This window comes from Orycteropus afer, unplaced genomic scaffold (assembly GCF_000298275.1).
Source record: "Orycteropus afer afer isolate SDZICR_OR568_19922 unplaced genomic scaffold, OryAfe1.0 scaffold00164, whole genome shotgun sequence".
NCBI lineage: Eukaryota > Metazoa > Chordata > Mammalia > Tubulidentata > Orycteropodidae > Orycteropus > Orycteropus afer.
This window is the reverse complement of record NW_006921751.1, coordinates 3596532-3622506: the sequence shown is the minus strand read 5'-3', so window position 1 is coordinate 3622506 and position 25975 is coordinate 3596532.

Genomic DNA, 25975 nt, shown 5'->3' with positions numbered 1-25975 from the left:
AGGTTCCCTGTGAGCAACTATTAAGTGTTCTGGAGATAATTAACATGTGTACACACAAAAAAATACAACAAAATATTAAAAAAATAAAAAGAACAAAGAAAAAACACTATGGAGCAATTCTTTTCAGTACACATAGTTCACCATGAGTTGGAATCAACTCAGCAACTAATAACAACAACAAAGGCATCCTAAGTGCTTGTCTAGCACTAATTTTAGAAACTATGTCCTCATGAACCCAGAACCATTGTCCTCCCTATCTGCTTCAGCATCAGCTTCTGTGGAGGCACCTTTACTTTTTAATCAAGAAAACACAAAATTTTTTTTTTTTTTTCACTCTGTAATTGACAGAATAAGGACTCCTGGTGAGGCAATGGTTAAAGCAGTGAGCTGCTAATGGAACAATTGGAAAGTAGAACCTAAGAGCCACTTTATCAGAGAAAAGACCTGCCAATCTGATGTCATAAAGATCACAGCCTTGGGAACCTTATTGAGCAGTTCTACTATGTCCTATAGGGTGACTCTGAGTCTAAACAAACAAGAATACTATAGCACACAGCAACAACACAATAGTCTGAAAAAGGCTCCCTTACCAACGTTTGCTGTTGTTATGTACTTCAAAGATATCAGATTATAAACCCTGGAATTTGTAAATGTTACCTTATAAGAAAATGGTCCTTATAGATGTGATTAAATTAAGGATCATGAAATGGAGAGATTATCCTAAATTATTCACAAGGACCCTAAATACTATCACATACATTCTTATAAGAGGAAGACAGAGAGTGATTTAAAAGATGTGTGGAGAAGAAGCTTATGTGATTGTGGAAGTACATCTGACCGTGGAGGCAAAGATTGAGTGAAGCACCACAAGTTAAGGAATCACAGCAGCTACCAGAAGCTGGAAGAGGCAGAAATCTTTCTCTAGAACCTGTGCAGGGAGTGCAACCCTGCCATCAACTTAATTTCTGTTTAGTGAAACAATTTTGAACTTCTGGCATCCAGAGCTATGTAAAAATACATTTGTGCTGTTTTAACCCACAGTTTCTGTTAATTTGTTGCAGCAGCCCAAGGAAAATATTACCATCTCTTCCCCCAGATTACTGGGCCTATTTCTTCCATGTTTTCCCTCCAATGATTTTGTGATTTTAAGGTAATTTTATGACTCGGTGTGTGTGTGTGTATGTGTGTGTGTGTGTGTATATATATATATATATATATATATATATATATATATATATATATATATATATATATATATATAATGTATGTAACTACGGATGACACATCCTTTGCTAAAGAAGAGAAAAAGAAACACACAAATTTAATTTCTGGTTTAGTGAACTTCCAATAAGAAATCTCATTGCATACCCTGTGTATTGGCATAAGCTAAAAGAAAGAAGTAAAATAGTTTTTGATATTTGTTGTTGTTGTTGTTATGTGCTGTCGAGTCGAATCCAACTCATAGCGACCCCTCCTTGGGTTTCTGAGGTGGTGTCACAAGTCTGGGATTTTTTTTCTGTATTTCAGTAAGACAATATGTAAAGTGACAGTAAGACAATATGTATCATTCAATATGATAAATATTATAACCATATGTTAGTATGTGGAGTAAAAGAAGGCAATTGGTACCTAGGGAAGCTAGATGTTACTTCTCAAGAATATCCTATTAAAGTCTAGAAGGATGACATGAGTTTGTCAGGCAGAAAATATAGGAATGTGGAAAATTATATACAAAGGCACCGAAAGGATATGATTTATTTGAGAAATATTACGAGAAGTTTTGTTTGGGCAATAAGTAGTGGTGATGTTAGAAAAGTAGGCTGACTCCAAATTTTGGAGAGTCTTGAATGCTCTGCAAAAGGTTATGTAAGAATTGATAGGTAAGAAACTAAAAACCAACAGAAATTTCAAAGCAGAGAGGGAGGAAGATTTTGGGTTTTTTGATAGGAGACCGTCTGAATCAGAGAGTTACAGGGAACTACAGGGAACTGCCAGAAGCTCAAGCAGGTTCAGAAGAGGACATAGAATGAAGGATATAATTGCTGATGTTAGTTGGACCTTGGCCAAAGGAGAGAATAACAGAAAGATGTTTTTCTGTATCTTATTGATTACATGAGGGGATTTGACTGTATGGTTTGTAACAAATTATGAATGACATTGCAAAGAATGGGAATTCCTGAACACTTACTTATACTCATGTGGAACCTGTACATGGATCAAAAGTCAGTCATTTGAACAGAACGAGGGGATACTGTGTTGTTTAAATGGGAAAAGGTGTGTGACAAGGGTGTATCCTTTCACAATACTTATTCATTCTGTATGCTGAACAAATAATCCAAGGACCTGGATTATATAAAGAAGAATGTAGTAGCAGCAGAATTGGAAGAAGACTCATTAACAACCTGTGATATGCTAATGACACAACCCTGCTCAGAAAGTGAAGACAACTTGAAGCACTTACTGATGAAGATCAAAGACTACAGTCTTTAGTATGAATTTCATCTGAATTTACAGGAAATGAAAATCCTTACAAATGAACCAATAAAACCATCAGAATAAATGGTGAAGAAATTGAAGTGCCAAGGATTTCATTCTTCTTGGATCCACAATCAATGTTCATGGAAGCAATAGTCAAGGAATCAAAGGACGCATTGCATTGGGCAAATCTGCTGCAAAAGATCTCTTTCAAGTGTAGAAAAGCAAAAGTGTTGCTTTAATGATTAAGGTGTGACTGAGCCAATCCATGTTTTTTCAATCACTGCATATGCATATGAAAGCTAGACAATGAATAAAGAAGACTGAAGAATAATTGACACATTCAAATTGTGGCAAATATTGACAAAGGATATTGAATATACCGTGGACTGCCAAAAGAAGGAACAATGAAGTCTTGGAGGCAGTACAGCTAGAATAATTCTTAGAAATGGAGAAGGCAAGATTGCTTATTTTGAACATGTCATCAAGAAAGCCTAATTGCTAGAGAAAGACATCATGCTTGGTAAGCAGAGGGTCAACAAAAAAGAGGGAGGCTCTGAGGATGTATGGATGCAGCGGCTACAACAATGAGATGAAACATAGCCATGATTGTGAGGATGGCACAGGACTGACAATATTCGTTCCATCATACGTAAGATCATTATGAGCTGGAGTCCACTCGATGATACCTAACAAAAACAATAATAAAATAAATGAACTTGGAGTTGAGATTTGAAAGATAGTGCTGAAATTAGAATTGACAGTGTCTCATTGGATTTGGGTGTGAGAACAGTACAGTGTTACATTGAGGAAGTAGTGAGAATGTTTTTGGCTAGTTTCTATGATTTAAATATCAAATGTCAGTGGCTGAGTAAGAATGTTTTTGTGATCAAAAAAACTTGAACTTGGGTTCTAGATTCTGGAAATTAAAGTAATTACCATTTTTGACTAATCTAGTTCCAAAGAATGATGGATGAACATTTGTAGTCAGAGCTCAATTATTCTTATCATTTACACTCTCATGTAATTACATCCTTGAATGTGGACCAAGATTTATGAAATGAGTTGTGTAGTCAGGGCCAAAATTCTACCCTTGAATAGTAACAAATTTCCCGCAGGCATGTGAGCATTCATCATTTAAAAAATGACTGTCATTTTAACAAAATGGCTACATACAGAAAGTTTTGGAAATCATTTTTATAACACTGACTAGGAAAGCAGAATGTGAGTTATAGCTACTGAGGTTGTTTGGGTTTTCTCTATTGTGATTGTTATGTGTAAGTTATTGTGGAAGAGTCTATGAAAGTTATCATATCAGAAAAACTCACATGAGAACATAGTTTCTTTCTCAATACCATGTTGTCAGTTGCCATCAGTTCTAAATCATATTGACCACACATGCAGAATAGAACAGTGTTCTATAGTTTTTAGGGCTGTAACCTTTCAGAAGCTGGTTGCCAGGCTTGTCTTCCAAGGTGCCTCTGGGTGGGTTTGGACAGCCAAACTTTCATTTGGGAATCGAGTGTTTAACATTTATACCACCCAAGGCCTGGGTAAACACAGTCTTTTTCTTAAGACATTTTATTGGAATATAATTTATGTAAAGTGAAATATATAAAACTAAAGTGACATAGGTCAATGTATTTTTTTTTTTTTTTTGTAGTGTTCCCTCCTCTCCCCTCCTACCCTTGGTAAACAACAAAGATTCCTTCCATATATAAACCTTTCCTTGACTTTTTACAATAATGAACTTAAACAATATTTGTCCTTCTGTGATTGACTTATTTCACTCAGCATAATGTCCTCCAAGTTCATTCATGTTATGTGGTGTTTTGCAGATTCTACATTATTCTTTAATGTTGCTTAATATTCCATTGTGTGTATGTACCATAGTTTGGTTATCCACTCTTCTGTTGATGGGCACATAGGTTGTTTCTGCCTTTTTGCTGCTGTCAATAGTGCTGCAGTGAACCTGGGTGTGCATATATCTGTTCTTGTCGTGGCACTCACTTCTTTAGGATATATACCTAGTAATGGGATTGCTGGATCAAATGGTATTTCGAATTCCAGCTTTTTTAGGAATCACCGTGCTGCTTTTCACAATGGTTGAATCATTTGACAGTCCCACCAGCAGTGTATGAAATTCCCAATCTCTCCACATCCTCTCCAGCATTTGTTATTTTCTGTCTTGTTGAACTTTGCCATTAGTGCTGGGGTGAGATGGTATCTCATTGTTGTTTTGATTTGCATCTCTCTGATGGCTAATGATTGTGAGCATTTCTTCATGTATTTGCTGGCTACGTGAATGTCCTCTTTGGTGAAGTGTCCATTCACGTTTTCTGCCCCGTAAAATACAATCTTATCTAGTGTTGTTTTCACAACTCAACTTTGTAACCTCATAATTATTTTAAAATTTTCTTTCCCTTTTCATATCTCTGCAGAGATTTAGCAGTGGAATGGCTGATCATCGCTTTCTTATCATTAATATTTTATTAGCTGTATAACCTAATCCTCATTAGGGAAATCAGGAGAATTTCCACAAAAAAAAATTGAGTTGAACTTGACAAATGTGTTTGTCAAAAATAGAATATGGAAAGTATCAGTGATTTGTGAAATGGAGTCACCCAAAAGAGGTTGTCTACCTTATTCAGTTGTGGAAGCACCAATATACATGATTGTATTCACATGACAGAGGGAGCTCTGGTAGCATAGTGCCTAAGGCATTTCACTGCTAACCAGAAGGCTGGTGGTTCAAACCCACAAGCCACTCCTTGGAAGGAAGTTTGGACAATCTACTGTAGTGATACTGCTTTGGAAAACCAAGGAGGGGTCGCTATAAGTTGGATCTGACTTGATGGCAGTAAGTTTCATTTTTGGTTTGGTATTTACATGACCATTCTGTATCAATTTGCTATTGCTGCTATTGCAAATTACTATGAAATTAATGGCTTTAGCAATACAAATTTATCTCTTACAGTTCTGAGGTCAGAAGTCTGAAATGGGTCTCATAAAGCTAAAATCAAAGTATTGGAAGGAGTATATTCCCTCTGGAGGCTGTAGGGGAGAATCTAAATTTTTATTGTTGTTGTTGCTTTTTCTGACTTCTAAAGGCTGCTCACATTTCTTGGCTTGTGGCCCATTCCTCCCTCTTCTAAGCCAGCAATAGGTTAAATCTTTCTCATGATGCCATCTGTATAGTGCTGATTCTCTCTTCACCATTTAAAGGTCTTTGTGATTACATTGGGCCTATATGGATAATCCAAAATAATCCCTCATCTCAAAGTCAGCTGATTAGTCCCTTGAATTTCAGCTACAATCTTAATTCCCTCTTGGCATGCAAAAAAACCTACTCAAAATTTCTGGACATTAGGATATGAACAACTTTGGGAGGCCATCGTTATACCTTTCAGAAGCACCAATAAAGCTTTTAATGTAAGTTTGGCAAAGCAAATATGCAAATGTAAATGTTGTTGTTAGATACTGTTGAGTCAGTTCCAACTCATAGCAATTTTATATACAACAGAAGTAAACACTACCTGGTCCTGTGTCATCCTTAAAATAATTGCTATACTTGAGCCCATTTTTGCAGCCACTGTGTCAATCCACCTCTTTGAGGGTCTTCCTCTTTTCTGCTGACCCTCTACTTAACCTAACATGATATCTGTATCCAGGCACTGGTCCTTCATGATAACAAGACCAAAGTCTCAGTCTTCTCTTCTGTGGAGCATTCCATCTGTACTTCTTCCAAGACAGATTTGTTCATTCTACTGGCAGTCCACGGTGTATTCAATAGTCTTTGCCAGCACAATTATTCAAAGGCATCAATTCTTCTTTGGCTTTCTTATTCACTATCCAGCTTTTGCATGCATATGTGCCATTGAAAATTTCATGGCTTTGTTCAGATGTACTTTAATCTTCAAAGTGATCTCTTTACTAACTAACATTTTAAAGAGTTTTTTGTTTGTTTGTTTGTTTGTCTGTTTGTTTTGCAGCAGATTTGCCCAACACAAAATGTTGTTTGATTCTTTGACTGTGGAGCCAAGTAAAATGAAATCCTTGATAATTTAAATAGTTTTTTCTGTTTATTATAATGTTGCTTATTTATCCAGTTGTGAGGATTTTGGTTTTCTTTATGTTAAGGTGTAATCAGTACTGCAGTCTTTGATGTTCAGTAAGTGCTTCAAGTCCTATTCACTTTCAGCAAGGAAAGTTTTGTCACCTGCATATTGCAGGTTGTTAATGAGTCTTCTTCTGATCCTGATGCCATGTTCTTCTTCATATAGTTCAGCTTCTTAAATTATTTGCTCAGCTTACAGATTGAATAAGTATGGTGAAAAGATACAACCTTGATGCATCCCTTTCCTGATTTTAAACCACACAGTATCTCCTTGTGCTGTTTGAATGACTACTTCTTAGTGTAATCCACATGAGCACGATTAGGTGTTCTTATCCTCCACACAGTTGAATGCCTTTGCACAGTCAATAAAACATAGGTGTCTTTCTGTGTTCTCTGCATTCAGCTAAGATCCTTCTGACATTTGCAATGATATTCCTTGTTCTACATCCTCTTCCTAATCTGGCTTGAATTTCTGTAAATTTCCTGTCGATGTACTGGTGTAAGAGTTTTAGAAATATTTTCAGCAAAACTTTACTTGTTTGTGAAATTAATGCTATTCTTTGATAATTTCTGTATTCTTCTGTATCACTTTTCTTTGGAATGGGCACTAAAATGGATTTGTTTCAGTCAGTGGGCCAGGTCTTCCAAATTTCTTGGCATAAGTGAGTGAGAACTTCCGGTGTTGAATCTATTTGTTGAAACATTTCATTTGATATTCTGTGAATTCCTGGAGACTTGATTTTGGCCAGTGCCTTCAGTACAGCTTGGACTTCTTTCAATACCATCTTGATCATTTGCTATCTCTTTTAATGGTTGAATACTGACCAATTCTTTGTGGTACAGTGATTCTCTGTATTCTTTCCATTTCCTTTTGATGCTTCTCAAGTCATTAAATATTTTGAGCATAGAATCCTTCAGTATTTCAACTCAAGGACTGAATTTTTTCTTCAGTTCTTTCAGCTTGATAATTACCAAGTGTGTTCTCTTTTGGTTTTCTAACTCCAGGCCTTTGCACATTTAATTATAATTCTTTGCTTTGTCTTCTGGAGTCACCCTTTCAGATTTCTTTTCAGGTCTTTTACTTCATCATTTCTTCCTTTCACTTTAGCTACTTTACATTCAAGAGTGAGTTTCAGAGTCTCTTCTAACATCCATTTTTTTTTCTTTCCTATCTTTTTAATGATCTTTAGCTTTCTTTATGTGTTGTGTCCTTGATGTCATCCCACAAGTCATCTGTCCTTTGGTTATTGGAGTTCAATGTGTCAAATCTATTCTTGAGATGGTTTCTAAATTCAAGTTTTAAATATTCTTTTGCGGAGTTGTTCTAATTTTCTTCATCTTTAAATTGAACTTGCATACGAGCAATTGATTGTCTGTTCCTCAATTGGCCCCAGCCTTGTTCTGGCTGATGATATTGAGCTTTTTCATTGGCTCTTTCCACAGATGTATTCAATTTGATTCCTGTATATTCCATCAAGTGAAGTCCATGTGTGTAGTCACTGTTTATGCTATTGAAAAAGGTGTTTGTAATTAATAATTCATTGGTCTTGCAAAATTCTGTCATCCAATCTCTGGCCTCATTTGTATCACCAAGGCCATATTTTTCAGTATGCAATCCTTTTTTGTTTGCAACTTTTGTATTACAATAACTAGTAATTATCAATGTAGTTTAATTGCATGTTTGATCAATTCCAGACTGCAGAAGTTGATAAAAACTTATTCATCTTTCCATTAGTGGTTGGTGCATAAATTTAAATAATAGACATATTAACTAATCTTCCTTGTAGGCATATGGATATTATCCTATTACTGGCAAAGTTGTACTTGAATATAGATCTTGAAATGTTCTCTTTCATAATAAATACAAAGCAATTCCTCTTAAATTTGTTATTCCCAGCATAGTAGACCGTATTTTTGTCTGATTCAAAATAATCAACCGATACCATTTCATTGCAGTTCACTAATGCCTAAGATACTGATCTTCAAGCATTCTATTTTTGACATTCATTTTTGACAACTTGCAATTTTTCTACATTCATACTCTGTACAGTCCACATCCAATTATTAATGAATACTTGCAACTGTTTTTTCTCATTTTGAGTATTGCCCCATCAACAAATGAAGATCCCAAAGGCTTTACTCTGTCCACGTCATTAATATTGACTCTATTTTGAAGAGGCAATTCTTCCTCCATGCATTTTGAGTGCCTTCCAACCTGAGGAGCTCATCTTGTAACACTACATCAGACTGTGTTCTGCTATTTTTTTATAAGGTTTTCATTGGCCAATGACTGTTGCTTTATCTTTAAGATTTAATTCATTTTTTGAGCCTTGTTGTACAATCAACACAGTACTAGGTGCAAGGAAAGAAGGTAGAAGGTGAACGGGAAATGGTGTGATTAGTAATTGCACTGGATTGAATTGTGTGACTCCCAAAGCTATCTTCACATTTCCAGTCTGTACCTATGAATATCACCTTACTTGGAAAAAAAGTCTTTGCAAATGTAATCAAGTTAAAATAAGATCATGGTGGATTAGTGTGGGCCTTAATACAACAATTGGCATCCTTGTAAGAACAGGGAAATTTGAACACACAAACTCACAGAGAAAATGCTGTGACCATGTGGGTAGAGATTGGAGTAACGGAAAGCCAAGGAATGTCAATGATTGCTTACAGTTATCAGAAGCTAGGAAGAGACAAAGAAGAATCCTCTCCCACAGCCTTTATAATAACTGATTTCAGATTTCTAACCTCCAGAATTGTGAGACAATGAATTTCTTCTTCTTTTTTTTCTCCTTAAATTATGGCAAAATATATACAACATAAAATTAGCCAGTTTAATGATTTTTAAGTATCCAACTCTTTGACATTAATTATATTCATAATGTTGTGCAACCATTTCAACTATTTATAAAATTTTGCATCACCTCAAACAAAAATCCAGTACTCATTAAGCAATAACTCCCCACTCCCCCAACTCCCAGTTCCTGGTAACCATAATCTACTCTATCCATCTATGTATCTCTAGGCATTTTCTTAATCTAGAGGTTTCAAATTTTTTGTTGTTGTAAACCACCAAGGTCATGGTACTCTATTACTGTAGTCCTGGGAAACTAAATACGGTAACAATTCTGGACTTCAATGACTTCATGATTTAATGAGAGCTGTAGATGCATAAAGATGTTTCCAATTCTGTACAAGGAATGCTAATGTAGAAGAAGCAGGAAACAAAATGCAACTGAATGACTCTTTCAGGGAAACTCAAGTAAGGATTCATAGTGGGGTCAAGTAGCCTGCAATTTTGTGAGGGGAATTTGCCAGGCAAAGAGCTGGGCTAATGATATTCTAGGTGTATGGAAAATGATTGGCAAAAGCAGGGAAGAAGGAAAGCATATGCTGCCTGTACTATGTGGATAAAAATAAAAGTATGTCTCAGCAAAGAAAATATGTGTCACTGTTTATTCAAAAGGCCAACAAATAAGAAAGAAGTCTTAGACTGTTATCATAGGCACAATTAATTTTATAAAAATTAAAAAAAGACAAATATTCTAATAATAACAATACCTTAAATAGATAAGATAGAGTAATAGTGGTGTAGAATTTTTTTTTTTTTAACATTTTATTGTGATTTTGGGTGAAAGTTTACTGAGCAAGTTGATTTTCCATTCAACAATTATACACATTTTGTTTTGTGACACTGATTGCAATTCTCACAATATAACAGCTCTGTTCCTACTTCATCCTCGTGTTTATCATTTCCATTAATCTTTCTTTCCTATCCTTTCATGCATTCTGAGCTTTACCCCTGGGAAAATATTGCCTTTTTGGTTTTGTATGGTTGACTGTTCTAAGGAGCGTGTACTTCCATGGTGTTATTGTTCACCTTATAGGCCTACCTATTGTTTGGCTGATAGTTGAGCCACAGGGTTGAGTTTAGTTACAGGTTTGAAGAGTGTTTAAGGGTCATAGTCTTAGAGATCCCATCAGTTTCTATCACACAAGTAAGCCTGGTCATTTTTGTCATTTTAGTTTTGCTCTACTTTTTTTACTCACTCTATCCAGAACCTCTTATTGTGTGCTCTTTCAGAGCAATCAGCAGTGGCAGACGAGCACCATCTAGTTCTTCTTAACTCAAGGTCATATAAGGTAGGGTTTGTGTGGTCCATTAGTACTTTGGACTAATGTAGTCCCATTCAGCTTGCCACAGCTGTTCAGCTTATGTATCTATCTATGTATTCATTCATAGATTATTGATATTACTAGTACTGAAGAATTGTGTCTGCAATAGTATTTACTTTTGTTTCCTTTAATTCTGTTCTCCTCCCAGTGTCTTCCTTTGCATTGATGATTTTAGGTTACTTCCCCTTTATTGTATATTGTTTTCCTTCCTTGAGTTAATCTGTGGCTATCCTTTAATTATTGATTTACCCTTCCTCCCCTCCTACCTCTGGTAACCATCAATGAATATTTCTTTCTGTGTGTAAACTTTTTCTTCACTTTTTAAAGTAGTGGTCTCATACGGTATTTGTACTTCTGGGATTGACTAATTTTATCCAGCATAAAGGTTCTCTAGGTTCCTCCATGTTATGAAGTGTTTTGTAGATTCATTGGTTTTCTTTAATCTTTGGCTGTAATCCATTGTGTATATATACCATAGTTTGTTTATCTATTCAACCAGTTATGGGCATGTAAGTCCTATTTGGGGTTAGATGAGCTTTTTGAAAGCATATAGTCTTGTCCTTTTTTTTTTTTTTTTTTTGTCTTTTCCTTTTCTGGAATTCCAGTCATATGTAAGTTATCTTCTTGATAGTGTCTCAGATAATTCTTTGGCTTTCTTTCTTTCTTTCTATTTTTGGTACTGTTGTTCTACTAACAGATTAGTATTAAGAGAGATGTCTTCAATTTTGCTAATTCTCTCTTCCATTGATTCAATTTTAGTCTTTTTCTCTTTCAATGTATTATCTGTTTCTAAAATTTTGGTATTAATCTTCTGGATATCCACTGGCTGTTTTTGTATGGTTTCTACTTTCCGACTTATGTTGTCAATTTGTCTTTATATTGCATTTTCAATTCTTCTTGAGTTTTTTTCTGTGTTTTCCTTGATTTTGTGTGTGGTTTCCTCAATCCTTTTCTTAATGTGTTGTAGAGACCTAAGTATAATTCTTTTCAACTCCTTATCAGGTAGTTCCAATAGCATTTCTTCCTCTGGAAGATTTTTTTCTGGTGCTGATTTTGGTCTCTTACTTGAACTATTTTGCCCTGTTTGTGTATGTGTGTGTGATTTGAACCTGTCAGTAATCTCTGAGGCATTGCAGTGTTATTGTATTTATTTGTTGATTGTGTATTGGTTTGTGCCACTCAGCATTTTTTGTTTTATTTTGTTTTAATGTCTCTGGGTAACAGGGAAGGCATGTTATTCTGGTTGCTAGTTTGGTAGCACTAGGTTCTCAGTACTTGTCTCCAGGTGAGTTTGGCAGCAGTTGGGAGTGTGGGCACAAGTCTCTGATCACTGGTCATGTAGAGATGCTAAGAGCAGGCTGGGGAGGTGTTGGCATCTGGGTGTTGTTGATTCAGTGGTGCTGGAGTGGGTGGTGGTATTCACCAAGTCATTAGGGAAGCAGGTGTGGTAGGTATGGCTGGGTACGGTCACAAGCTCCCAATTCTCTGGTTGCCAATCACCGATTGGGTGCTGGTGCAGTCCTGGATGAGCAGAGCCAGTTATCTGGTTCCTACCCTGATTGGAATGCTGTTTGCAATCTAGAATGGCTTTTTAATTCTGTCTCTAACTGACTATACAACTTTGGGAAAGCCAATTAATAAAATAAAAGTACTAGAATTGATGATTTTAAGATTCTTTCTAGCCTTAATATTCTTTGAAGCAAAACAAACATGTAACTGACTCCACAATTTTTCTTTTTGACTTAGAAGTCTGGTAAAATTAATCAAATTGTTTAGACTTGGTCATGTGTGTAGAAACAAACATAGACACTTCGTTCATCATTTCCATATGGCCTATAGGTAGCCATCATGAGGCATTTTGCCTGGAAACTTCCCCTTAAAATATTATAGAAAATAGAAAATTGAAAAAAAATGTTTAGTTAAACATTTGTTAGCGTGGTTTTCATGTGTGTGTGAAAAATACGATTTGTCATGTCCTTTATCATCTATTCCATGTTCTTCCTTCCTTAAATATCAGTATACTCTTACACAGTGAAGGCTCTGTCTAAGATGTTTTATCCTACTTTTGTTTACTTTCTGATTTTTTTCAGGAGACAGGTAGGCAAATGGTTCTTTTGAAATTTGGCAGAACTATCCATGTGCCAAGCTTCCTCGTATCTTAGCTTTTAGCCAACACTTCTTTTTCCTTAGCCTCCTATAGGCTTCTTTGGCTTTTTTGCTTTCATGCTTATAAACTGAGCAGAACTTTTCGACTGAGAACATTGGACAAAAGTGATGGCCTATTCACTGCCTATAATTATTTTTGTTAGCTGTTATCGAGTTGGCCCCAACTCAAGGTGACCTATGCAGAATGGAACAAAGTGCCGTCTGGTCTTGTGCCAGCCCCATTATCAGTTGCAGATTAGACCATAGTGATCCATAGGGTTTTTATTAGCTGATTTACAGAAACAGATTGCTGGAGTTTTCTTCCTAGAACATGTTAGTCTGGAAGCTCTGTTAAATCTTACTAAGTATCACAGTGACACACAAACCTCCACTGACTGGTGGGTGGCCGTGGTGTGTGAGATGCACTGGCTGGGAATAGAACCTGAGTCTCTCACATGGAAAGCAAGAATGCTACCGCTGAGCCACCAATGCCCTCACTGCTAATAATTGAAGAGAACATCTCTAATAATAATGTTAATAGCTTGGAGGATACTTTCTGAGGAGTTTAGTCTATGCTGAAAATATTTGTCATTTTTCTTTCAGTGGAACACCTAAAGAAAATTCGGAAATGTATTTGTTGTTAATAAAAAGCCTTTTGCAGGTACTGTTTACTATTACAGATCTCATTAGTAATAGCACACATCTTTATTGGTGAAAATGAATAGGAAGCTTCAGTTTTATACATTTCCCGAATGTTTAAAACCAAAACCAAACCCACTGCCATTAAGTAGATTCTGATTCATAGTGACCTCCATTGGGTTTCTAAGGCAGTAAATTTTTATGAAAGTAGAGTGTCCCATCTTCCTTATGCAGAGCAACTGGTTGGTTTGAATTTCCAACCTTCTGATTAAAGCTCTTGTAAATTTACTACTGTTGCAGACTGACCTAAGCTAATGTGATTATGCCCTATTTTTAGGTTTGTGTAGTGGGTAGGACATTTGGCTGCTAAGCAGAAGTTCAGTGGTTCAAACCCATTTGCTACTGTGTAGAAGGAAGATGAGGCAATCTACTTCTGTAAAGATTTACAGCCTGAGAAACCCAATGCAGGTTGCTGTGAGTTGAAATGGACTCAATGGCAATGAGTTTCATTTTTGGTTTTGGTAATTATAGTGAAAACCTTGAGAGTCAGAACTTGATAGGATGCCTCATTTTTCTGGGTGTCACAAGTTTTCTATCTTTAACAGGTGTAGCTTTACCACTTTTCTATCCTTTTCTATAAATGGAACATATTTGAGTTTTCCTTCTCTGACAGATTTAAACTTTACAAAGATTCCAGCTTTCGTAGGTTTTACCGTAATTATCACTGCTGAAAATTTTCAGGTGGCTGAGGATTAATTACTTTACATAGCCTTGTTATATAAGGTTGTAATGAAATTACGTCAGACCAAACTGGGCCACACAGACTTTTTGTTAAACATTAATTAGTGAGCAGGCACAAAACACTTTATAGATCCTGTCCTGATCAAATCTCAGGTTCCTGATCATTTTGGTGCTCTGACACCACCTTGTATCTGTATACAGCTAAAGATAGTCAAGAAATGCCTGGGGCTACAGAAGTGGAAAGAGACAAGGACCTTCCTGGAGGAGACAAAGAGAGAGAGAGAGAGACCTTGTTGTTGTTGTTGTTGTTATGTGCCGTCGAGTCAGCCCTGACTCATAGCGACCCCTCCTTGGGTTTCCGAGGCAGTATCACTACGGAAGTAGGATTGCCCAACCTTCCTTCCGAGGAGTGGCTGGTGGGTTTGAACCGCCAGCCTTCTGGTTAGCAGTCAAGTGCCTTAGCCACTATGCTACCAGAGCTCCCATTGCCCTGCATATGCTCTGAATTTGAACTATCTGAGCTCCAGAACGATGAGATAATGAATTCGTGGTCTTTAAAGCCACCTTTTTTTTTTTTTTTTTTTTTTGCTATGACAACACTGAGTATCTAAGACAGCAGGGCTGCATTCTATCTGGAGACCCTAGGGAAGAGTCTATTTCCTTGCCTTTTCCAACTTTTAGAGGCCAGAGTTATTCCTAACTTTATGGTCCTGTTCCACCATTTTCAAAGCCAGCGATGGCTGGCCAAATCTTTCTCATGGTGCCTCATTCTGGTTCACTGCTTTCATTATCACAGCTACTTCTCTGAATTTCCTGCCTCCATCTTCCCCTTATAAGGATTATGGTGATTATATTGGGTCTACCTTAAAAATTCAGGATAATCTCCCATTTCTACTCATTGCCGTTGAGTCAGTTCTGACTCATAGCAACCCCTCCTTGGGTTTCTGAGGCAGTATCTCTACGGAAGTAGATTGCCCAACCTTCCTTCCAAGGAGTGGCTGGTGGGTTTGAACGACCAGCCTTCTGGTTAGCAGTCAAATGCCTTAGGCACTACGCCACCACAGCTCCTCCCCATTTCAAGATCCTTAATTTAATCACAACTTCAAGGTCCCTTTAGCCATGGAAGGTAACAAATTCACCGGTTCCAAGCATTAGGAGCTCTGGTGGATAAGTGTCCATAAAGATTTAATGCTTTGGAAAATCAATTGGGGTCTCTATGAGTCAGCATTGACTCAATAGCTGTGGGTTTGGTTTTCTATTTTGGGAGCATTAGAAAGTGATCCTGTTTGAGGAATCGTTATACTGCCTATCATCCTACTAATATTCTAAGTAACTTTGCATAGAGAGCTCTGGTTGTGCAGTACCTAAGGCATTTGACTACTAACCAGAAGGCTGGTGATTCAAACCTACCAGCCACTCCTCGGAAGGAAGAGTAGGCAATCTAGTTCCATAGAGATACCAACTAGGAAACCCAAAGAGAGGTTGCTATGAGTTGGAATCTACTTGACAGCAGTGAGTTTGGTTTTTTGGTTTGTTCAGTAGATCTAATTTTAATTTGACTTCAATTTTAGAATCACATTTTCCGAATAGGAAAGGCTTGGGGTTCAGTTTAATTAACATAATTAACAAGCTGCAAACCATGGGAAAGAAAAATACAATGATAAATACATGATTTACGGTGTTGTTGTGAGGATTAAATGAAATAATGATGAAAAGGATCTAGCCCTGTACATGGCACATCAGAGACACTAACTATAAAATAGATATAATCCTTAGTAGAGTTTTAGAGATGGAAAGAATCTCAGAGATCATGTGGTTTTCAATCTCATTCAGTAGCATAACTCATTTTTTTTTAGTCCCAGATAATATTGTATATAGAACATCATAAAGAATCTCAATCTGTAAAAAAGATAACATCAATAGATAAATCCCCTAAGTAGTCCAAGTCTCCTTCATCTCTTTCTTCTTCTTTTTCTACTTCCCTTCTTCCTCCTTCTTCTTTTTGAAGAAAATCATTTGCTATTTGCAGAGTCCCTGGTTTCTATACTCCAAGGACAGCAGCTTGAACATCTAGGATTTACCAACTTCTCATTTAAATGGCAAGAAAAAGAGGCACAGAAAGGTTGAGTGACTTCCAAGGTCACACAGCTACTCAACGGAGGGCCCAGGGACCAGAACTTAGGCCTCTTGATTTTTGGTTCAATGCTTTTCTCTCTATATCAGATTGGAAGTGGGATAAGGCAAAGTGACCAGAAAGTTGTGGGAGGAATGAAGAATTATAGGAAATTTAGTTAACCTAAGGTAGTGAAGGCTGTGTGTCAACTTGGCTGGGTCATAGTTTTGCATGAGTTGGCAGCTGGATGTAGTTATTCCCCAGATAATCACCTCCATAGTGGAATCTGCTGTTAGCAGCTAAGTACTTGCCTTCAGGGTGTGACCTACTTCCAGTATATATGGGAAGCTTTGAGGAAGGTCTCTAGCTTTTTGGCACATCTGAATCTTGTGTTTGGCTGAGTCTTCATCTCCAGTTCCTGGACTTGAACCAGTGGCCTGCTTTGTTGCTTACAGTCTTGGAATCACCATTTACCTGCAGACCTTGGAATCATCCAGAAGCACCTCCAGCTCCAGTGGACCAAGAACAAGAAGCAGAGCTGAAAAGCCCATGGTGGAGGGGCATCCCTAGAGTCAGCACTCTGAATTTGGACTTCTAGTCTCCTAAACTGTAAGAGAATAAATTCCTGTTTGTTAAAGCCCTCCACTTGTGGTATTTCTGTTATAGCAGCACTAGAGAACTAAGACAGCAAAATATCCATAAAGATGGAAAAATAAAAGATGTCTTTCTCCCTCATTCCTTAGAATCTAGTCTTGTATACCACAAAAACAGGACTAAGAAATACAGAATTTGGTACTTCATCAGCACCACATAAAAGGAATGTTGTTTGTGGAATATATTAGATTAAAAACAGCTTCTTTTCAGAATAAGAGTGTTAGAATTTTGAAGCCTGGAATTCTCCACAAAAATTTAGGATTTTGAATTTAGGTTCCAAGGGGCCTGAGCTTTGCTAAAAATCTCAGAACACATTGATGGGACAAGGTGAGTCCTGGTAAAGCAGGGCCTGGCTGCCTTCTGGCACCTGGCTCAGGGAGACCTGATACCTTAGTTTTCAATTCTAGGGTTAGAGCTCTCTCTCTACCAGGTGGTCTGGGTGTTACAAGAGACATAAACATGCAACAGCATAAACCGTTTGCTAAACTGTGCTGTAAAAATAACTAGTATAGCACCAGCTTAATACATAAGCTTCTTTGCTATCAGACTTAAAAAGAAACAAAAAACAACAGTCCAAAGAAACAGTGTGACATTTGTCTGAAATTAGTGCAGAACTAATTGTACCCTAGTTTTAAAACCAATATTACTTACTCTGATAAATAAATAAATATTATATTTAATTGTTTCATAAATGAGCATAAATATTGAATTATGTTTCCATGGTCACATTTAATGTAATATCTTGTGGTCGTAGTTTAAATCTACAAATGAAACTGTCTATTAGCTGGATGATAATAGCAGTCCACAATAAAGACTCATTCACAATAGAAGTGCTTGGCTCAGACTATCTAAAGGTGTAAATATTACAGATGACTAGAAATTTCAGCAGGAAAAGTAGTGATGAATTAATTATTTTTTTTTTTTTGCCAGAACAACTGGTTCATTAAGTAAAACAAGAACAAAAATAAGATAAAAATACATCATGCATCCAAAACCTACCTGCTTGATTATTTGAGTCTACTTGTCACTCTGAGTGATAATATTGTTAGTATAGTCTATAATGGTAAATTGTCTGGGAGAGGGGGTCAGTGAGAAACCTGAAACTAGGTGAGGCTTCATTTATCAATATTGACTTATTCTTAATGGTCTGGTATAGTAATACAATGGCATAAACATAGGATTTAGTTTAGCCAGACTTGAGTTAGAGCTTTGGCTTTAGCGCTTACTTGCCTTTGCAACCTAACAACTTTAAGGAATTTCCTATATAGAAAAATTTTACCAGTCTGGTTTTTGAGAGGATTAAATAAAATACTGATGTGAAAGTGTTTTGTGATATATTATGTAATGTTAGTTTTTGTTTCTCTGGATCAACAGGCAAAGAAGGAAGTTACCATGTTGGCTAGTGTGATTGATCCTGATTACCAAGGGGAAATTGGACTGATATTACATTATGGAGGTAAAGAAGAATATGTCTTGTGGTTCAAACCCAGCAGCCACTCCTCAGAAGAAACAGTGGGCAATTTGCCTCCTTAGAAATACTGTCTCAGAAACCCAAGGAGGGGTCACTGTGAGTCGTAATTGACTTGACAGCAGTGAGTTTGTTTTTTGGTTTTAGGATGTTTCTTAGTACTAACATACCCTGTGATTAAAGTCAATGGAAAGCTACAAGAATCCAACTCCACCATGACTGCTACTGGCCCAGATCCTTTAGGAATGAACATTTGGGTCACCCTACCATGCAAAGAACCACAACCAGCTTAGGCGTTTGCTGAGGGAAAAGAGAATACGGAATAGGCGGTGGAAGAAGGTAGTTCTACGACAATATGACAAATTGCAGAATGAGAACTGAAATTATTTTTGGTATTTCTCCCTTGATTTATTATATGTGTGCATATATATTGATACATCAAATCCACTGTGGACTAAGTCTTTACAGAAGCAGGCTGCCATGACTTTTTCCAGCAGAGTGGCTGGTGGATTCAAACTGCTGACTTTTCAGTTAGTAACCAAGCACTTTAACTAATGTACCACTGGGATCATTATATATATAAATCTTTTTTTTTCCCCTTTCTTTATTCCATTATAAAACAACAACAACAACAAAACTCACTGTCATCGAGTCAATTCTGACTCATAGCAACTCCCTTTGGGTTTCTGGGGGGGCAAATCTTTATGGAAGTAGATTGCCCAGTCTTCCTTCCACAGTGTGACTGGTGGGTTTGAACCTCCAGCCTTCAGCTTAGCAGTCAAATGCCTTAGGCAGTACTCCACCAGATCTTCTTTACTTATTGTAAAATATGAAATATAAATGGGGTCAGTGTGTTTTCAGTTACATGCATGTTAATTATATCATGCTAGCCACAAGTATGGCTTCATAATGATTTTTGTTTACAGATTATGCTTAGTTTAAGAGATGTGTACAGGTGCCAAGTTGACAAGAGTGGACTATGAGGCTTAAGATTATGTGTTAATTTGGCTAAGCCATGATTCTCAGTGATTTGGCAGATAATATGTAATCATCCTTCATTTGTGATCTCATGTGAGCAGCCCATCAGTTGAAAGGGGAGTTTCCTTGGGGGTGTGGCCTGCATCCAATATATGTGAATATTCTGACAAAGCTCATCCTTTCTTTATCCTGCATCCAACTCATCATTCTCTGATTTCTGGTTCTTGGGATATGAACCAGTAGCTTGCTGTCTGACCTGACGATTTTGGGATTCGCCAGCCACCTCAGCCTCATGAGCCAGCAACCTGCAATCTTACCCGACACTTTTGGGTTTGTCAGCCCCTGCAGCCACATGAGTCAGGAGAAGCATTCAGCCTGATGCCCGACCTATGGATTTGGGACTTACCAGCTTCTACAACTGCATAAACCATTTCCTTGAAATCTTTCTCTCTCTGTTTTTGCTCCTTTAGGAAACCCAGCCTAAAATACTGACATATGTCAGATATCTGTCCCAGTAAAACCACATATTAATTCTTTAGTTATGTTGTCTTATTGCAGCTATTTCTATATTTCTCAGTAGGAAAATTCCAGCTACCAAAACCTGTTCCTTCCATTTTCGGGTGGTATCATAACGTTTCCTTAATTCTATATGTATGTGTCCTGCTTCAGGTTCCATGTATAACTGGTTGCCTTTTTTTGGCTGCATTAATCTTTCCTGCATAAAATTTTGTTCAATTATTCCAATGTTACAGAGTTTCTTCACTTCTTTTAACTTGGCACAAAACTTTTCATTTGCCTGCACCTTAACTTTGACTCCTGAAATTTACCTGCCTTCTTGGACTCATGTTATTTTTGCTTTCTTTCCTGAGAGATTTTTTTTTTTTTTTAATTTTTTCATCCTAACTGGGAAAAATTCAACATAGATATGGAACAGGAAGGAGAAAGCCATCCAAGCATAGCTATGAAACTATTTAGTGCTTTTAACCATTCTTTTCTTCTGTAGCTAAAGTTTATCTTGTGGACTCAAAGGTCGGGGCACCAAAAAATACTAAGATGAAACACTCACTTTGTCCTTCAGTTATGGCTATTACCACTGCATTAACCAGGTCAGTTTTGAGGAAATATGACTAAGAAGCTCATTTAAAAATGATTTAGAACATTATCAGTAACATCAACATAAATCAAGAAAAAAACTCAGTCTGTAGTTGTTTTATTAGTACATTGGTGTTCAGAATGAAGGAAAAGATGTAGTTATTCCTTATTTAATGTAGGTCAAATTGCACATAGAAAATGGAAGGGGAAAATGTCCAAGATGGAAGAACTAGGAACCATGCCAAGAATGATGGTTGAAAGCACATGAAAAGAGGAGACTCAGAGAAAACAAGAACACTTTCTTCAAATATTTGAAAAGCTTTGATGTGGTGAGTATAGAATTAAGTCCAAAGGAAAAAAGTCATAGGATGAGAGGTTTCTTCTTAACATAACGAAAAATTCTATAAGGTCCTTCTGAATTGTAGGAGTGTTATGGATTGAATTGTATGCCCCCAAAATATGTGCTGCAAATAACTCCTATATCTGTGGATTGTTGTTGTGTTGTTGTTATGTGCTATCAAGTGGTCTCCAACTCATAGCAACCTTGTGTACAACAGAATGAAACACTGCCAGGTCCTGTGCCAGCCTCATGATCCCTACTATACCTGAGCCCATTGCGGCAGCCAGTGTGTCAATCCATCTTGTTGAGAGTCTTCCCCTTTTTCATTGACCCTCCACTTTACCAAGCATGACATCTTTTCCAGAAAATGGTCCCTTCTGACAACATGAGCAGCATAATCTGGAGAAGTTATTTTACATTATTCAACACTGATATCACATGCAAGCAATATCTTGCCAAAGATAATTAAAAAATTATTGCAGCAATATATTGACAAAAAACCTGGATTAGGCTCTAGGAATTGATGGAATACCAATTAAGACATTTCAACAAACAAATGCTATGCTGGAAGGGTTCACTCATTTATGCCAAGAAATTTGGAAGACTACTACCTCATCAACCAACTGGAAGAGATACATATTTGTGGTCATTCTAAAGAAAAATTATTCCAGAGACTGCAGCAATAATGAGCAATATCATTAATATCACATGCAAGTAAAATTTTGCTAAAGATAATTTAAAAATGTTGTAGCAGTGCATAGATAAGGAACTGCCAAAAATCTGCATTTAGAAGCTGAATTTAGAAGAGGACATGGAAGGAAGATATCATTGCTGATATCAGACGGATCTTGGCTGAAAGCAAAGAATACCAGGAAGCTGTTTACCTCTGTTTTACTGACTATGCAAAGGCTTTGACTGTGTGGATCAAAACAAGTTATGGACAACATTGTGAAGAATGAGAATTCTAGAACACTTAATTGTACTCATGAGGAACCTGTACATAGATCAAGAAGCAGTCATTTGAATAGAACAAGGGGAAACTGCATGGTTTAAAATCAGGAAAAGTGTATGTAGGGTTGTTTGAGCTCTGGTAGCATAGTGGCTAAGACACTTGCCTGCTAACCAGACTGCTGGTGGTTCAAACCTACCAGCCACTCCTCAGAAGGAAGGGTGGGCAATCCTACTTCGTAGTGACACGGCCTCAGAAACCCAAGGAGGGGTCGCTATGAGTCGGGGCCGACTCGATGGCACATAACAACAACAACACAACATCTTTTCAACATACTTATTAAATCTGAATGCTGAGCATAAAAACTCAAACCAGGAGGCTGTCATTCGAACAGAATAAGGGGATCTTGCACAGTTTAAAATCAGGAAGGGTGGAGTCAGGGTTGTATCTTTTCACCATATTTATACAGTCTGTAAGCTGAGCAAATTATCGGAGAAGCTGGTCTGTATGAAGAAGAACACAGCATCAGGACTGGGGGAAAGACTCATTAACAACCTGCAATATGCAGATGACACAACCTTGCTTATTGAAAGTGAAGATGACTTGAAGAGCTTACTGATGAAGATTAAAGACTACAGTCTGTAGTATGAATTACACATCAACATAAAGCAAATGAAGATCCTCACAACTTGATGATAAATGGAGAAAAGATTGAAGCTGTCAAAGATTCCATATTACTTGTTTCCACAATCTGTACCAACAGGAGCAGCAGTCAAGAAATCAGATGACATATGGCACTGGGCAAATATGCTGCAAAAGACCTCTTTAAAATGCTAAAGAGCAAAAATGTCGCTGTGATGACTAGTTGCTCCTGGCCCAAATCCTAGTCTTCTCAGTAGCCTCATAAGTATGTGAAAGGTGAACAATGAGTAAGGAAGACCACAGAAAAACTGATACCTTTGACTTACGGTTTTGATGAAAAATGTCGAATATAACACGGACTGCTAGAGAACAAACAAATGTGTCTTAGAAGAAGGACAACCAGAATACTCCTTAGAAGCAAGAATGGCCAGATTTGGTTTCATGTACTTTTGTCATGTTATCAGAAAGTACCAAGCATGATATTTCTGGAGAAGGATACCATGCTTGGTAAAATAGAGAGTTAGCAAAAAAGGGGAAGAGTCTCAGCAAGATATATTCACACAGTGGCTGTAAGAATGAGCTCAAGCACAGCAACAATTATGAGGATGGTGCAGGACTGAGCAGTGTTTTGTTCTGCTGTAAATAGGCTTGCTAAGCACTTGACTGCTAACCAGAAGGCTGGCGGTTCAAACCCACCAGCCACTCCTCGGAAGGAAGGTTGGGCAATCCTACTTCCGTAGTGATACTGCCTTGGAAACCCAAGGAGGGGTCGCTATGAGTCGGGGCCGACTCGACGGCACATAACAACAACAACAACATAATTCAATATCGTGACTCCACATGGCACCTACCAACAGCAACAACATAACTGTGGATGTATATTTGGGAGTTAGAGTATTCTTCTCTTATGTTAATGAGACACCAGGTGTGTCTGCTTTCTTCTGTGCTTAATCTGTTCTTTTATGTCTAAAAAGTGAATGGTTTAAGATAAACCACACACTGATATAGTCTCATTAACATAAAAAAGAAAAGGGTGGTGGTGGTGGTGATGGGTAGATGTGGGCATTATTTGAATACAAAGGAGGTTGACCTGTCTACAAGTCCAGTAACTCCAAGGATGGTGACTAGAGAATCAGACAAGGACTTTCCCCAGGGCCTACAGAGTGACCCTTCCTCTAGAGCTGACACCCTGAATTCAGGCTTCTAGCTTACTAAACTATAAGAAAATAAATTTCTGCTCATGAAAGCCATCTACTTGTCATATTTGTGATGTAGAACTACTAAAAACTAAGATAAGCAGCATGTATTGAAGCATGAGCTAGATAATTACTTGAAAAAGAATGTTATAGAGGGATGACTACTTGGTCTAATTTTTACTTTCAACTGTCAGACCCCAATTCAATTATGTTTTCTGTTTTTCTAACATGTAAGAGCAGTAAGAGGTATTCCTTTAGCCTTCTGGCTTCATCTAATAAGAAGCCAGGCTGCATTTACACACACATGACTGGTCACCTTGGGCAGTAGACTCTATGTAAACTATTGAAGACAAGTTGCTGGACCTAGTCAGTGCTGCCCAGCTTTCTGGGTCACAAGATAAACTTTAACCTTTTGTGACTCATTCTGTAGCCACATTTATTTGAGGTATGACCAACAGAGGCCAAAAGCTAAACTTTTACAAGCATTGCAAATATGGTACATTTGAATAAATTGTTTAGAGTAACATTATATTCTGAAACACTTGGATTAACAGCAGCCTGAAAGAGTCTACATTTCTGTGTGTAGTTTTAGTCACCATAACTTTGCAGTTAAGCTATTGAAAGGTTTCAGCTATTTTAGTTCCTTTAACAACAACAAAAAATTGCTTTAGTGCCTTCAGTTTTTAAAAAACAGAATGTGTAATGATTGAGGAAGATCATGACTTATTCACATAGACCTTCTAATTTTGCAAAGTGTCCTAACTGGAAAACACGGCTCATCTTCTGGTTATTCCCATACACAAGATATTACTGTGTTTGTAGGAGGAGGTAAGGATAAAAGATGACAGGATCACTGTGTATGGGAGGGATAAAGAAAGGCTAGAAGTATATCCTCCTCCTTTGTTTTTGCAGGAGGGTATGGATAAGAGTCATCACAATTTGAGGCTAAAGGATAATTTGTGAGGACTGAATGAAATAAAAAGTATGTAACACAAGATATATAAATGCCTGGCACACAGTAAGCATTCAGCAGATGGTGACTGTTATTAGAATTGATTGTTAATACCTAACCAAATGGTCTGGAGTCACAACACCATAGAATGATTTAACTGCTTGGGAAGAAGAATCTTATTCAGGGAGCTCAAAATGGCTGGATCAGGGTTTTGGCATCATTGGTTTTCTAAGAGTACATGTAGGGATTCTGCTATCAGGACACTCTAATTCCCAGTGGCCCTGCTATCCTAATCACTCCAACTGTTACTCTTTGGGAACTCATAGTCTAATCTAGCAGTTAGACAAACAACTGTTTATACTTGTAACTTTATATATGGGTGATATCTCGCTAGGCCCAATTATTGCAAGTTTTGCTCTCAATTTGCTCTCAATATGCCTCATTCACATTGCCAATGTGAACAGAAAAAAACACAAAAAAACAGACCCATTGCCATTGAGTCAATTCCAACTCATAGCAACCCCCATTGGCTTTCCAAGGCTATAAATCTTTATGGAAGTAGATTGGCTTCTTCTCCTCTAGTGGAGTAGCTAGTGGATTTGTACTGCTGACTTTCTGGTTAGCAGCCAAATGCCTTACCCACTACACCACTGGAGGTCCTTATGTGAATAGACAAGGGATAGGAAACACAAAAGATTCAGAATAAGAACAGATAGAAGAAGACTTTTATAACTAATTAAAATATGACTGCTAGGGCTAAGGGTATTTTATTTTGTTTTGTTTCAATTTTTTTAACTTGACAGACTATTGCTTGTGGAATGTAGAAGATTTAAGTTTTAGGTAGAATAACTGAACTAATGTGACTCACTGGGGCCTAATGCCTAAGGCATTTGATTGCCAACCCACCAGCCACTCCTCGGAAGGAAGATTGGGCAATGGACTCCATAATGACACTGTCTTGGAAACCCAAGGAGGGGAAGCTATGAGTTGGGGTTGACGCAATAGCAGTGAGTTGGGTTTGGTTTTTAATATGACTCTTGGTATTTGATTTTTATTTATTTCATTGGCCTTAGCACCAGCATGATGGTATAACTGAAATTAACCAAATTCAAAATCTCCTGTGCAAAAATTTGGTGGTGATTAGATAGAACATTCGGCTGTCAGCACCAGGGTTACAGGTGAGGAGAGACAACTCAGGGATGCCCGAAGTAGCAAGCAGGAAGAGCAGGAGAAAGGGGATTAAAAGCCAGGAAGCCAGAGAGAAGAGCATTCAGCCGAAGGGATTAGGTGAGGAG